At 46.4% G+C, this 9430-nt stretch overlaps 1 pseudogene across 1 annotated transcript; it reads right to left on the bottom strand.

Moving 5' to 3' along the window:
* Positions 1-690: 690 nt before the first annotated feature.
* Positions 691-2598, bottom strand: LOC112630103 (annotated as a pseudogene). The gene has a single exon (XR_003120812.1). The product of XR_003120812.1 is annotated as an alpha-internexin pseudogene (transcript).
* Positions 2599-9430: the final 6832 nt, after the last annotated feature.

The following is a 9430-nucleotide window of genomic DNA, read 5'->3' as shown; positions in this document are numbered from 1 at the left end:
TAAGTGTAAGGGGAAGAAAAAGCTAATTCTATATCACCACAAATGAACTGACACGTAAATGACACCTTGGCTTTTTCCACTCATAGAAACACTCACTTCCTCTAGCTTATCCTACTAAATCTAAGGTCAGTTTCATCACAGTTTGGAATAACTATTTACTGTGCTTCTAAAGTAAAGGTGAAAAGCTACATCCTTAATAGTTTTTTATCCTAATTAAATGGATTTGTGTAAGCTGAAAGCCTAAAGTCTAGGGATTCTTTTCATTATTTTATATGTTAGGGGACACCCTTAAAATTCATCACTGCCATTTTTTTAACCTACAGAATTGAAAGAATATGAAATGGGCAGGGATAAGTAATTACACGAATCATAGACATGGTCAACATGCATCTAATTTTACCCACTGAGCAAAGAGAGCAAATGGGGGTAAGTTCTTTTGAGAAGAACCAAAATGTGTTTAAATGGGAAGAATACTACACTAGACTATTTTTTTCCTACATGGAAGAAAAGGATATATGCAATTGAGGGAGGTGGAAGGTGTCCATTAAACAAATGCCTATTATTTGTGAAATAGTTCTATCAGAGTGGATTTGGGTGTGGACCATTAGTTTATCTTTGGCAGTGATCTTACGTTTTAGGTATATAGAGTAAGATTATTTAGCTGGGTAATGGCTGGGTATCGTGAATAGTTTTAATTTCAGTTCACAGCAAATGACGATGATCACAGATTTAGCACCTTAGTTTGTACTTCCTCTGCACCTGAATCATCGATCACTGGGAAGCGTGAGCTGAAGGTCAGAAAGCTGTATTCTTAGATAACTCATCTGTGATTGCTCCAGGACTGCAGTTTACTTCAATCTAAGGGGTGGTTTTCTTATTACAGAAGGTAAGTATTCAATACTAAATATGAGACTGAAGCCTTGAAGATATTTTATAGTGGTGGCAGGTGTTATGGTTCAGGAATAGGCTGTTTAACAAGTCAAATGCATATCATTCCCTCTTAAGCATTAACTTTTTCGAAGCAATGGAATTATATTTTTTGGCTTGAAATGGTGGTTTCTTCTATATTTGATTTCTCGGTTTTCTTAGTAGATATCACTGTCTCCTCTAATATTTCTTCAAAACTTTCCCCTATCTGGGAGGTTTTCTTAGAGGCTACCTTAGATGCCTCCTCCTCCTCCTCCTCTTTCTTAAGTGATAGCCCAGTGGATGAGACTTTGGAGGTTGCAGAACTGAGGATTCTAGGTGGGAGCAGATAACTTGGATTGGGAAGTGGATTCAGCCCCGAAATGCTTAACCCACTGGTGCTAAAACGTGTCTCCTCGCCTTCCAGCAGTTTCCTGTAAGCTGCTATCTCAATGTCAAGAGCCATTTTGACATTGAGCAAGTCCTGGTATTCCCGAAGGTGGCGTGCCATCTCACTCTTGGTGTTCCTCAGATCATTCTCCAGCTGCCCAATGCTATCCTGGTAGCCAGCCACCTCGGCCTGTGCCGCTCCTCCAGCTCCAGGATCTGCCTCTCCAAGGACTCGTTGGCCCCGCGCAGGCCCTCGATCTCGATGGTGCGCGCCTGCAGCTGGCGCCGGTACTCGTGGATCTCCTCGCGGCTGGCCCGGATGGCCTCGGTGCTGCGCGCCGCCTGCTCGTTCAGGTTGGCGAACTTGGACTTGTACCATTCTTCCGCGGACTGCAGGTTCTTAGCGGCCAGGGACTCATACTGGGCGCGGATCTCCCTCAGCGCCGAGGTCAGATCTGGTTTAGCCACAGCGACGTCCACCTCGGCCGCGGCCTGCGACGACGCCTGAAGCGTGGCCAGCAGCTCAGCTACCTCCTCGTCGTGCACCTGGCGCACGAAGGCCAGCTCGTCCAGCAGCGACTCCACCTTCTTTTCCAGGTCCAGGCGGGCCAGCGTGGCGCCGTCCACGTCGCGCTGCTGCGCCTTCAGGGCGCGCTCGGCGCCTTCGCGTCCGCGGCTCTCCTCCTCGCAGCGGGCCCGCAGCCGCTGCACCTCCTCGGCCAGCCCGTCGCGCTCCAGCAGGGCCTGCGCGCGCGCCGAGCTGGCCTCCTCCAGCTGCGCGCGCAGGTCGCGCAGCTCGCGCTGGAAGAGCTCGCCGACGCGCGACGGCTCGGCGTGGCGCTGTCGCAGCGCGGCCAGCTCGGCCTCCAGCGCGCGGTTCTGCGTCTCCAGCTGATGCACCTTCTCGATGAACACGGCGAAGCGGTCATTGAGGCCCTGCAGCTGCTCCTTCTCGTTGGTGCGGATGATCTTGTACTCGTTGGTGCGCGCCGCCGCCTGGCTCAGGTCCAGCCCTTCCGACGCCGGCGGCCGGCGATAGGCCAGGCCGAGGCCAAGCGACGAGGCCGAGGAGCAGGCGGCCGAGGAGGCCACATTGCTGCGGGACAGCGACTGCGAGCGGAAGCCGCCCGCGCCGCCGGCCCCGGAGAGGCGGGCGGACAGACGAGAGCCATCCCCGAACACCTTGCGGTAGGAGGAGGAGGAGCACAAGTAGTGCTCCGAGCCGAAGCTCATGGTGCCGGGATCCGGGCCGGACGTGCGGCTTCGGCTAGAGCTACAGAAGAAAGGAGAGGTGCGGCTGGTAGGGCCCCTTTTCTTTTTCTTGCGCAATTTAAGCGCACTCTCATCTCACAACCTCAAGCCCTTTAATATGGTAATGAGAGGCAAAAGGCATTTTAATTTGGAGCCATGTCGCAGTTTTCCAGCATGTGAAGAAAGCATCCTCAGTTGCCAAAAGGTCACGTGTGGGATTAGTTGCTAGGCTGTGGGATTACTTTTCGAGGCTTGCTGGGGAAAAGGGCAAAAGAGAAGAAGCGAACTAGCAAAGTCATGTGGCGTTTCTGCCCTGGAACTTAGGCAAATTATGCAATTGTCCTTTGCATTCAAATCTGTTCCTCTTCTACCGGATATTTTGCTGAGGGGACAAGTGAGATTCCAAAGCTCAGTTTGCTGAAGTGTGCAAAATGCTAATCAGCTTCCACAACCCACAAAGTGGCAGATAGGGCATGCCTCCCTGGAGAAGAGAGGAGAGACTGGACGAGGAGCTGGGAGGAGTCTGGCTGACTCAGCTGCCCCAGACAAACGCACTTCCATCTTTTCCCATTTCCATTGTGAACTCTTCTCCGTGGGCAAGGAGGGGACTCAGAACAACTGCGTTCTTTTTACAAAGAAAGATGGTGTGCAAGGGGGTCATTTACAAGAGGATCAAGGGTTTGGCTATGTTGGGAGATGTTGATTTTGATAAATGTTTCCATATCTCTACAAATGTGCCATTCTGAGTCTCCAGTTAGACTTGAAAAAGACTTTGGAGATCGTTCCCTGCACAGTGGCTCTGAGCCTGGACACCTAGGAGATGCTCAGTAAGTATTTGTTAAATAAATGAAGGAATGGATATAGTCCAGGCTACTCGGTCATACATCCAGTTTGTGGCAGATTTAGGTCTCTAAGGTCCAGTACACTAATCACTCAGCTGAAAGTTTTTGTTCTGTTCCATCTTGCTGCTAGGACAACTGTAGCTACCCAGAAAGATGTTTCTTTTTTTTTTTTTTTTTTTTTTTGAGGCGGAGTCTCGCTCTGTCGCCCAGGCTGGAGTGCAGTGGCCAGATGTTTCAATGCTCTAGAAGGTTCTTTGGCTGAATGTTGCTATGATACAATCGTGCAACAAGCTGATGGCTCAGTAGCAAGAGCAAGTGCTATTTATGTTGGGTAAACAAGAAGAAACGCTGCCCTGTTTTTATTTGTTAAGTGCCCCCTTAATATTTGTGAGGAGGTGATCTTGATAACATTTTGAGAGAGTGTATACACTCACAAATTTTACCTTTTATGAACTGTAATATCCTATTGCTACTTGATTTAAAAATCTCTCCCTCCCTTTACATATATCCATATGAAAAAAAAAACAGCAGAGAGAAACATGTGTATAATATATAGGAGATATCTATCTATCTAGAAATATATGTATAATATATAGGAGATATCTATCTAGAAATATATGTATAATATATGGGAGATATCTATCTATCTATCTATCTATCTATCTATCTATCTATCATCTATCATCTCCCACTTATGACTTGGAAGCCCCCTCTTCGAGATGTCCTGCCTTTCCAGCCTAAACCAATGTATACCTTACATGTATTGATTTATGTCTTTGCCTGTAACTTCTATTTTCCTAAAATGTATAAAACTAAACTGTAATTCAGTCCCCTTGGGTTTCTTGAGAATTCAGTCTCGGACTTTCTTGAGACTGTTTCCCAGGCCATGGTCAGAATAAACCTCGTTAAATATTTTACAGAGGGCTTTTTTTTTTTTTTTTTGTTACCAGCACTCATCCACCAAGGAGGTCACCAGAAGCTTTGGTGGACAGTTTTCCTCCAGGCCAAGGGGATTCTAACTCAGGCATCTTCATCTCACTGCCTGAGAGTGTTCTCTGGTGGAAGCATCATGATCAGCCCATGTGTTGGGGTTGGGGAAGAGATCTGAAGTGCCAGGGAGTTAACTCCCAGAAGAAATCTTCAAAGAAGGCAGGCAATTGGTGGATAAATACCCCAGTTTCTTCACCCCAATGGAAACTTTCTGAGGTGTATTCTATAGAGGCTCTCAGGGGATACCCAGGAAGCGTAAGCCCCAGTTGCCCACAGCTGTAGTCCATTTATTAATGCACCTTTGTGTAGCTGGGGTCTGGGCCAACTGCTTGTGTGGCTTATTTACGCCCTCTGACCCTGTCAGTGCCTGATTGTGGATGTGCTGCCTCCATGTGGCAGTGGATTGCTGCAGGGTTCCCTTGTCTTTTGACTTCCTGGGTATATGGTAGAACCCAGCTCATGACTGGAATCCAGCTCATAATGGGAATCCTGCTCATGATGGCTGCACGATCATTTGATGTCCATGGTTGTAGGCTCCATCTTAACTAGCATGTGAGGGATTATTTTTTGCATGATGTGTTGCTCTCTGCTGTGAATAGCCTGGAATTGCCATAGAACTGGGGTCCCCAACCCCCAGGCCGTGGACCAGTACCTGTCTATGGCCTGTTAGGAACTGGGTTGCCCAGCAGGAGGTGAGTGGTGGGTGAGTGAGCATTACCACCTGAGCTCTGCCTCCTGTCAGATCACTGGCAGCATTAGGCTCTCATAGAAGCAGGAACCCTGTTGTGAACTGCACATGCAAGGGATCTATGTTGCACACTCCTTATGAGAATCTAACGGCTGTTGATCTGAGGTGGAACAGTCTCATCTCAAAACCATACCCACTCCTCCTCCATCCCCTGTCCTTGTTCATGGAAGAATTGTATTCCACAAAACTGGTCCCTTGTGCCAAAAAGGTTGGGGACCACTGCCATAGAACACTGGAGTTTTCATGCAGTAATTTTTCTGATTTGATCTTCTTGTAAATCCTATACACATTTTTTTTTTCACTCCAAATACCTCTAGAACTTTGTGGATCAGGCCCCATGGCTGATATTTTTTTTATTTTTGAGATGGAGTCTTGCTCTGTAGCCAGGCTGGAATGCAGTGGTATGATCTCAGTTCACTGCAACCTCCACCTCTTGAGTTCAAGAGATTCTCCTGCCTCAGCCTCCTGAGTAGCTGGGACTACAGGTGTGTGCCACCATGCCTAGGTAATTTTTGTATTTTTAGTAGAGATGGGGTTTCACCATGTTGGCCAGGATGGTCTCAATCTCTTGACTTTGTGATCTGCCTCTCTCTGCCTCCCAAAGTGCTGGGATTACAGGTGTGAGCCAACACGCCCAGCCTATGGCTGACATTTTAACCTTGTCACTCATTACAGTAATTGTGACCACTTTGCTTTTGATACTTCAACATTGCTACATGGCTTTCATTATTTTGAAACCCAATCAGTCCATTTGCTAGTAGGGGGTCTGTAATAGCATTAGCTATGACCCACAGAGGATGACTACCACTGAACATTCCAGTGATGCTGGTGCCCCACCTCATGGACATATTTCTCATTACTGTGGTAAATGAGGCACCCTCTGGGCCATCCCATGGAGGACATCACTGGCTGGTGGGTTTTCCAGCCTTAAGTGGTATATTATTTACCTATGCTACATAACAACTTACCGCAAAATTACCAGTTTAAAATAACATACAGTTATTTTCTCACAGTGTCTGGAGGTCAGAAGTCTGGACATGGCTTACCTGAAGTCCTTTGTTTGGGGTCTTATAAGGCTACAGTCAAAGTGTTGGCCAGGCTGCACTCCTAACTGGAGCTCAGGATCCTCTTTCAAACTCATGGGATCCTCTTTCAAACTCATGGCAGCATTCAGTTCCTTGTGGTTGTAGGACTGAAGTCCTTGTTTTCTTGCTGATGGTCAGCTGGGTGCTGCTCTCAATTCCTAGAGGTGATCTGCAGTTCCTTCCTGCAGGGCCTCTCACAACATGGCAGCTCACTTCTTCAAGCCAGCGGGAGAATCTCTCATTCCAGGATGCCAAGCTAGAGTATTGTGTAATGTAACATAATCACAGAATGACTATCCCATTACCTTTGCCAGACACTATTGGCTAGAAGTAAGTCACAGGTTCTGTCTGCACTCAAGTGGAGGGATTATACAAGGGCATGGCTCATTGAGGGTCATGTAACGGTGTGCCCACCACAAGGACTATAACAACGCCACACACTTCCTTCTCTGAGCCTTTTGACCCTTTCCTCCACTGTCTGGAGGAAGTTCTGGCATTTGTATCTCACTTAGGGTGAGCCATCAATTTCCTCAAGCTTTCAGGAGCCATCCAAGATGCAAATCAACACCATCTCCTGTGGTTACCAGAGTGTTACATCATTTTCCCATATCAATAAACTTTCTTATCCAACTTTATATTCTGTCCCCTTGATCCAGGCCCTTGGGATCCAGTCCTATACAGACTTTCCTGGCTCCTGGTGATGCATCTTGGTGAGGACTAGCATCTTCTTTGGCCTATGGTCCTTTAATAGCAGGCCTAGCGCTTTCCTGGATTTATCATGTTGTAACTCGACCCTCATTATTGTTTTGGTGGCCAGGAGAGGAGGTGGGGTGAGATTCTGAGGGGATCATTTGTTGTCTTGCACTTGAGGACCTCTGCACTTAAACTGTCTTCAAGTAAAGTGGTAGGGGATAGGGTGGAGTGCTAGCCTGTAACTCGGAAGAATGGTCTACTCTTTCAGGTCCAGGAGGTTCAGGACGATCCTGTGTTTCAAAGTTCCTCAGTCCATTGACCCAGTTGTTTCCACCCAGGTATCAGGGTTCCATTCCTTCCCGATCAGAGCTTTAAGTAGACACTGCAGCCTTGCCGCGGTTTGGATGTCAACCTTCTGTGGAGTTCCACAACCTTATAATTAAGTTTTTTCTGTCCTCTGGCTGCAGGAGATGAAAGTCTCTTTGCTCGCTGACAAGGAAACCCTCTGACTCTCCTTCCTTACTTTTTAATAATGATGAATCACCTCAACATTTCATTGTCTTTCTGTAATGAATTTATAGCACCCAGCAGCAGCCATCTGATTTTATTGTACTTCTAATTACTACTTCAGTTGCCCTGTACCTCTTAATGCTTTATCTATTCACCAGCCAGTGCATTTCCTTCTGCAGAAATCTCATCCCATTCAGAACAGGTGACAGTTTCAACAATTGCAATGTCAACATGCCAGAGCTCTCAGTACTCCACCTACCACCAGTGATGAGGTACTTATTGCCAGCCAACTGATGGGGGATCCAGCTCCTAAAATTCCATTTTAGGGGACAGACATTGGCAGGATGGCAGAATAGAAGAGCCCCTAGCATCACCCTCCCACAAAATGCAACTAGAAACTATTCAAATATAAGAATACCACCCTGATTTTACCAGAACTCATGGGGAAAGCAGAGAAACTCCTTGGGCCACAGAATTGAGAGAAGCTGTGACTAGTAAAAGACTTGGTCATTTCGGATTGTACCACTCCCTCCCCAAAACCAGCATAATGACATTCACAGAAATTTTCCCTAGACCCAGAGTTTCCAAGGTGAGAGGAAGAAATTAGAAGTGGACATTTGATTTCTTCCCTGATCTGGGAATCTTATGGGAGGCCCACTACAGTCTCATCCCACTAGAATCATTGGGAGCACCAGGAGGGCTGAACTACCTGGGGTGAATTGGGACGGAGAGAAGGGTGCTGATAGCAGCAACTGTCATGCAGCTCTTGGTGGCTACTCTGCCCTTTGATCAGTGGGGATGCCACTTTTAAGAGACTACTGGTACTGTTGTGCTACAGGGACACAATTTCTTGGAAGGCCCAAATCCCTGTATGGACTTTTCACAAAGCCCAGGTGTATAAGGTCATTCGTGCATTGCTATAAAGAAATACCTGAGGCTATGTAATTTATAAAGAAAAGAGATTTAATTGGTTCACAGTTCTGCAGGCTATATAAGCATGACACCAGTATCTGCTTCACTTCTGGGGAGGCCTCAGGAAACTTACTCACGGCAGAGCAGGCACATCACATGGTGAAAGCAGGATAGAGAGAGAGAGAGAGAAAGAGAGAGAAGGTGTGGTGGGGAATGGGGAGGTGCCACACATTTCTAAACAACTGGATCTTGTGTGAACTCAGAGTGAGAGCTCACTTATCACCAAGGGCATGGCCTAAGCCATTCATGAGAGGTCCTACCCCATCCCCCATGATCCAAACACTTCCCACCAGACCCCACCTCCAACACTGGGGATTACATTTCAAAATGACATTTGGGTGTATCACCGGGTGCTAATGTGGAGCCTTCCCGTGGCCCAGAAACAACTAAAAGTTTGAGATTAATTTCCAGTTCCCACTTAAATCTTCTGCAGACTGGGAAATGATATCACAGCAGCAATATAGTTTTGAGGAAACATTTAACTTTTGTTGTTCACTATAAGTCTTTCCCAGACTGGGAAACACTGGCAGTGTATTGAATTAGTTCCAGTGCAGTGTTTTAGTTCTGGTGCTCACCATAAGCCCTCCCCAGAATGAGAAGAAACAACAGGGCAGTGTGTAAGTTCCGATACTAGGTAGTAAGGGTCTAACACCACCAAATAACACCTGTAAAAAGCAGAAGAGATGATTGTGACCGCAAATGTGTGGGAATCAATGTAAAGACACAAGAATTGGCAAAATTCAGGGAAATATGACACCGCCAAAAGAAACCAACAAAGCTCTAGCAATAGACTCAGAAAAATGGAAGAGGTATGAAATGTTGGACAGAAAATTGAGAATAATTCTCTTATAAAAGTTAAGAGAATAACAAGAAAATAAATACATATAAAAAACTAAATAAAATTTGGGAAGCAGTTCAGGAACAAAAGGAGAAATTTGACAAATAATTAGAAACAATTAAAACATATAGAAATCCTAGAAATAAAGAATACAATAACTGGGCTGGGCATGGTGGTTCATGCCTGTAATCCAAGCACTTTGGGA

The sequence above is a fragment of the Theropithecus gelada genome, chromosome 8, assembly GCF_003255815.1.
Source record: "Theropithecus gelada isolate Dixy chromosome 8, Tgel_1.0, whole genome shotgun sequence".
NCBI classification, from domain to species: Eukaryota; Metazoa; Chordata; class Mammalia; order Primates; family Cercopithecidae; genus Theropithecus; species Theropithecus gelada.
This window is presented reverse-complemented; position numbering and strand designations above follow the sequence as displayed.